This window comes from Lactuca sativa, chromosome 2 (assembly GCF_002870075.4).
Source record: "Lactuca sativa cultivar Salinas chromosome 2, Lsat_Salinas_v11, whole genome shotgun sequence".
NCBI classification, from domain to species: Eukaryota; Viridiplantae; Streptophyta; class Magnoliopsida; order Asterales; family Asteraceae; genus Lactuca; species Lactuca sativa.
This window is the reverse complement of record NC_056624.2, coordinates 229,496,766-229,502,820: the sequence shown is the minus strand read 5'-3', so window position 1 is coordinate 229,502,820 and position 6,055 is coordinate 229,496,766. Positions and strand designations below refer to the sequence as shown.

General features: G+C 38.3%; 1 non-coding gene across 1 annotated transcript; it reads left to right on the top strand.

Annotated features, from left to right (window-relative positions):
* The first annotated feature begins 2,294 nt into the window (after window positions 1-2,294).
* On the top strand, window positions 2,295-2,403 carry LOC111903300 (small nucleolar RNA R71). Its single transcript, XR_002854094.1, has one exon. It is a non-coding gene; the product is annotated as a small nucleolar RNA R71 (small nucleolar RNA).
* The last annotated feature ends 3,652 nt before the right edge of the window (window positions 2,404-6,055 follow it).

Sequence of the window (6,055 nt, the reverse complement as noted above, 5' to 3'; positions counted from 1 at the left end):
CGCACGGAGTCTTCATCCATTACGCTTTTTCACTACTTCACATATTTTGTCTAACGCTACAAAATATAATCAGAAGACCACAGAAACACATGATCATTTGGTTAAAATAACTTAAAAACTAAAAATAAAAACCAAGAACTAAAAAGAAGTCAAAAGGAAATGCAAACTCTTAAAATTTTAGGTTGCCTCCCTAAAAGTGCTTATTTTTTAGCAGTCGTGAGCCGGACTCCTTCCCACTCTATGTTGTTGTGGTTGGGAGTGGGATCTCCCTTTTCTCCTTCTGATCCTTCCACTTACGCTTGTACGCTTGATCCCTTCTTTTGTATGCCTTCTTTGAATTCTCCTTCTTCTTTTTGTTGGCACTTTCCTCATGTTTGCGCTTTACCCCCATTACCTTGCTTTTTCGCCTTTGCACTCTGCTTTTCACCTTCTTCAGGACCTTCCTTATCTAATTCTATCTTGACCAATGTTGGATCTTCTAATCCCCCACCCATGTATTCATCAATTACCTCAATTTCTTCGTATAAGTCCTCTTCTACTTCATCAATTACATCTTCCACTTGAACCTTGGGTGCAGTGAACGCGATTACCTCAAATGTCATGGGAATTGAAGCTCTTGGTTTAGAACATTTGAATTTATCAACATGTGGATTTTCCCAAACCTTCAACTCTTCTTCCATCATCTTTTCAATTTCAACTAGCTCATCAAGATCTTCTTCCATAGCATCTACCTTTGACACTTCATCTTTTGGGATTTCATGACTCACTTTTGGATCCATTTCGAAAGTAATTGCTTCATCCTCTACATGAAGTGTGGGCTTTGAATCGTAGATGTCAACTAGTGCTCTTGCGGTACTCAAAAATGGTCTTCCCAAAATAATGGGAAGGTTTTCATCTTCCATCATATCAAGAACCACAAAGTAAACCAGAAAAATAGACTTTCCCAATTTCACTAACAAGTCTTCAATGGTTCCTCGTGGGTATGTGTGCGAGTGATTGGCCATCCAAATTGTCATCAGGGTATCTTGGAGCTTTGGTAAACTAAGCTTTTGGTAGAAAGAATAAGGCATAATGTTGATGCTTACCCCCGAATCGGCTAAAGAATTTATAGAAACAGAATTGCAAAATTCACAAGGAAAAGTCAATTAGCATGAATCTCCCATCTTGATTGGCAATCCATTGACGAACGCGACTGAACACAACTCATTAAGCAGAAAAATTGAGGCCTTTTCCAACTCCTTAAGATCGGTCATCACATCTTTTGCAAACTTTAGAAGCTTAGCCATGGATTTGAGGAATGGGGTGTTTTATCGAGAGTGAGAGCACTTGTTCCATAAACTTCTTCTGTTCAGGCTCCAAAGAATGCTTGATTTTTTGAGATGGGAATGGAAAAAGAGGCTGATACGAATGAAGAGGTGAAAATTTTTTGTCCTCTCGAGACCACGATGTAGTGAATCATCAGAACACGATCCACTTTTTGCTCTTTTTTCTTCGGGCTTCTCTTCTTCCAAACAAAAATTGGGCTGCATGGTAGCTGCTTCTTGGGTCATAAATGACCCGGAATAAACATCTTCTTCGGTGTAGATTTCCATTACATGAGGTTGTGACTTTTGGTCTTGATTTCTAGGCGGTAACCTTTCATTAACAATTGTTGTTAGTTTCCCAAGTTGAGTCTCTATATTCTTGATGTAAGCTTGATGATTTCTCACATTAGCATCAATAGCATCATGCATTTATTTTAGAGGCTTCCATAAACCTATGAAATACCGACTCAAAATCCATCCTCTTTTCGGGTGTTGGTTGCTCCTTTTGGTAAAAACCTTGACCGGTTTTGTATACTTTTCATCTTTTTACTTCTTGTACTCTTCATATGGAAACCACTCCTTTTTGGGCTTCTTCCAATCTTCATTATGCTTGTAACCACTAGAGTAAAACACTTGTGCCTTCTTGTTCGTGTTTTCATCCAAATCACAATCCTTGGTCAAATGTGGCCACTACAATTGTCACACCCAACTCTTATGGCATGAATAGATTGATCCACTTTTTCCATTCTTCAATCCATATTTTCTAACTTTGCCAAAACCGCAGCCATGTTCTCATTCCCTCCACCTCCTTTACCTCTACTGACATCATCTCGTGGGTTATGATACTCACGTGAGTGTTTTGCAAACCCTTCAATCAATTCTTTAATGGTTGTTGACTCCTTCTTTGTCATTGGTCATTACGACTCAAGAAGTTGTCTAGTCGTTACATTCACTCCATCATAGAAAATGGACAATTTTTGTTGTACATTAAGATCGTGTTGATGGAAACTATTAAGCAAGCTCTTGTATCTCTTCCATGCTTCATATACAATTATTCTCCAAACTCTTGTTTAAAATTATCAATCTTCTTCTTGAGCTTTCAGATCTTTGACGGTGGACTAAACTGCTTAATAATAGCATCATGAAGATTTGCCCAAGCGGTAATGGATCTGGGTGCGAGTGACTTCAACCAAACTTTAGCTTCAACAATAAATGTCACTGGAAGCATCCTAAGTAACACAGATTCTCTTGACACATTATAAACATTGAAATAGTTTGCAATTCCCTTTACTTCATCAATATGCTTGAATGCATTTTCATACTCTTTCCTAGAGAAAGGTATATCCTTGAGCATTGATTTAATATGCCCTTTGAGCTCGAAACTTCTTTCAACTAGTATCTCGGGTGGAACTATCCCTGGTCCGTGTTCTTCATGTATCTTTTTTTTAATCTCCCATCGCCATTCTCGTAATATTTGTCATCTCTTCAACCTCGCTTTTTATCTCTTCGTCTGAACTTTCTTCAGTAGATGTTTCTAGCTCGTATCCAATTCCCTTCTTATCAGGTGTCCTTCTAAAATTTTTAAACCCCTTTTCCAATTGAAAACTGTTTGTTGACTCGTTGGCTTTCTTGTCATAAATCACGGCAATAAAAACAAAACAAAACAAAAATGCGTAAAAATAATAAAAATCACAAAACTAAAAAATTCACTGAGACGAGACCATGACGTGGTGGATATGACCACGACATGGTTGTTGTTCAGAATGAAAAACTAAAGTAGAAAATAATTTTTTGCGGATTTACCCCACAAAAAAAGGATCGAATAACTAAAAGCAATTAAACAATAAATCAAATAAGTCGTTCATCGGTAACGACGCCAAAAACATGATGTACACAACAATATCTACTAGTCTTAAATTTATAACCTAACAAACTTTTAATAACTATGCGACGTGGTCCTTGTGTTTATCCCATATCCTTCAAGTCATCTAATTGGTTGCAAACCTTCCCATCATCACGTAATGTTTGAGATAACCACAACGTGGTCTTTAGTCTTCTTTTCTTCTTTTTCTGTTTTCCGGATTCCAACTCCGCGTATGCTTCCTTTTTGTCCCGAGCAAGTCTTCGCTGCTACAAAGCATGTTTCAAACATAATAAGCATCTTTTTTTCCAAAATAATCATAATTTTATCTAAAGGTATTAGAAACATGCTTTAAGTATATAGTTAAATATGCACATATCAGCAACAAAATTTAAGTCCAGGTACATCTATGAAGTGTAGGATTCTCTACAACCAAGAAGCAAATATTTTCAACAACCAAGAAGCAGTTAACAAATTTTAACACACAATATATTAAAGGGTAATGTTGTTAACAAACAAACACCCTTAAAAGGTGTTCCCATTCAATATCAAAAGAGAATCAAAAGATGGATAGTTTTGTCCATTAGTCTAGTACAATATCCCATTTAATATCAAATAATTTGACCATCACATGCTTACCTAACACTTACTACATCACATGCATACATAAGAAAAACTACATCACATGCATACATAAGAAAAAAAAAGATTTCAACATCAAACCTATAATTAATCTAAATCTATAGGTTTCCCTGAACTACAACCACTACTATCCACATACACCTCTGTAAAAGCCCAAAAACCAGATAAAAATTTTCATTTTTAAAATATGAATTACTATCATAATTTGTTCCAAAAAATCCAATACATCATATCATGTCAAAATATCAGATTATCAATATCAATAATTGCGGAAAATACTGGAGAGTGAATGTTGCGCCATCAAACCGAGCCCTTCCCCTTAGTACCGAAAGTACCTAAAAACACCCAAAATAAATTGTATGCAAAAGCTTAATGAGTTCCCAAAATATCACATAACATACAACCACAGAATACCATGCGACATACATATAGTTGCCATGGGCTACCCCCATGGTCTTTACCTGGAATGTCATGGGCTACCCCCATGGTTTGATATCCAAGTGCCATGGGCTACCCCCATGGTCTTTACCTGGAATACCATGGGCTACCCCCATGGTCTGATATCCAAGTGAAATAGGCTACCCCCATTGTCTTCGTATAAGTGCCACGGGCTACCCCGGGGTCTTCAAACAATCAAATACATAAACAACTGTCAATCCTCATGTCAGGTAATGGGACGACATTGGTGCCTTCGACCCATTGATATACTGAGAAGATTTACCTTAGACTACTGATAAATAATAACTGCTCGGCTACCGGTCCGAAAATCTCACACTGTAAATATACTATTTACCCTAAATAGAATTATGATATAAATCCATTAATGGGCCCAAAATCCTTATGTACAAACTTCAAATAAGGCCTAAAGGCCTTTCTCCTTTAATGGCCCCAACTACCCCTGGTCCAAAGTCAATAACGGGCCATAAGGTCCAAAAGTCCCAATAATGCCACCTAAGGCCCATTCCATGACACATAAGGCCCACTGAGGAAAATTGAGCCCACTATCCTAAACGGGCCATGGCCCAACACTAGATAAGGCTCAAGAGTCCCAAAACCCAAAACACACCCCATTAGCCCAGAGGACGTATGTATAACGTACACCATCAGTATCTTACCGTACTTGGTCTTAAGGCAATACCCGCATCGTACATCTCAATGCGCCCAACGTATAAGGATGCTAAGCATAATCAACAATTAAGAGCTTAATCCATGTAGCAAGTTCGTTAAATTCCAAATCTTGGTCATTTTAAAGGTCCTGGGGGAATAAAGTTTGGAACTTTATGCCTTTCCATGCATCATGGGAACCCAACATCCCATTTTGTCCATTAAGCCTCACTTTAAGAATGAAAACCCATGCATGGTACCATAACAACCATCAAGATAGCATTTTTTTATGCTTCCAACATGCTAAAGGGACCCAGATCTAACATTTCTAACCTACGGAGTTTCTCAAACTCACAAAAGAGGATCCATGGACCAAAAAAGAACTCATTACCAAACCCTAACTCAAACTCGCAAAAGGATTAGCAAGGTCTGAATTTTTAACCTCTAAAAGCTCTCCAAGATGATGTAGATGCAGGATCTAGAAGCTCAACCACATCCAAGGCTTACACACCAAGATCTTCTTCTAGAAAAACTCACTAAAATGGCCACCAAAGACACTTTTAAGCTCAAGGATCATACTCACAAGCAAAATAGGGTTAAAGGGACGATAACAAGCAGTGGAGGTTGATAAGGGTGAGGTCCAAATGTCATAAGTGAGCTTAAATAGGGCTCATGCCCAAAGATAGGGTTTTTATCTCTGGCCACGTACGCGCCATGCACGCCTTAATATGCCCAGCGTACGTGGTTGTAGTTCACATCCATAACACCCATGTACGCTAAGCGTACACATATGTACGCCCATCGTACGAAGAGGCCTCTCATGCAAAATAAACTTTAACCCAAGGGCTAAAAGGTAACATACTTGAATTATGAGTGTTACAAATCTGCCCCTACTTGAATTAGATTTCGTTCTTGAAGTCTGATATCACGAATAATTCCTGGGTAGTGCTCTCTCATCTCGTCCTCTGATTCCCACGTCCACTTGGAGCCCATTATGTGCTGGCATTGCACCTTCACCAGATTCACCACCTTATTGCACAGAGTCTTACTGTTCTTATCAAGAATTGCGATAGGCTTCTCCACACAATTCATGCACTCATCCAACTGAATATCACCTAACGAGATCACTGCAGAATCATCAACT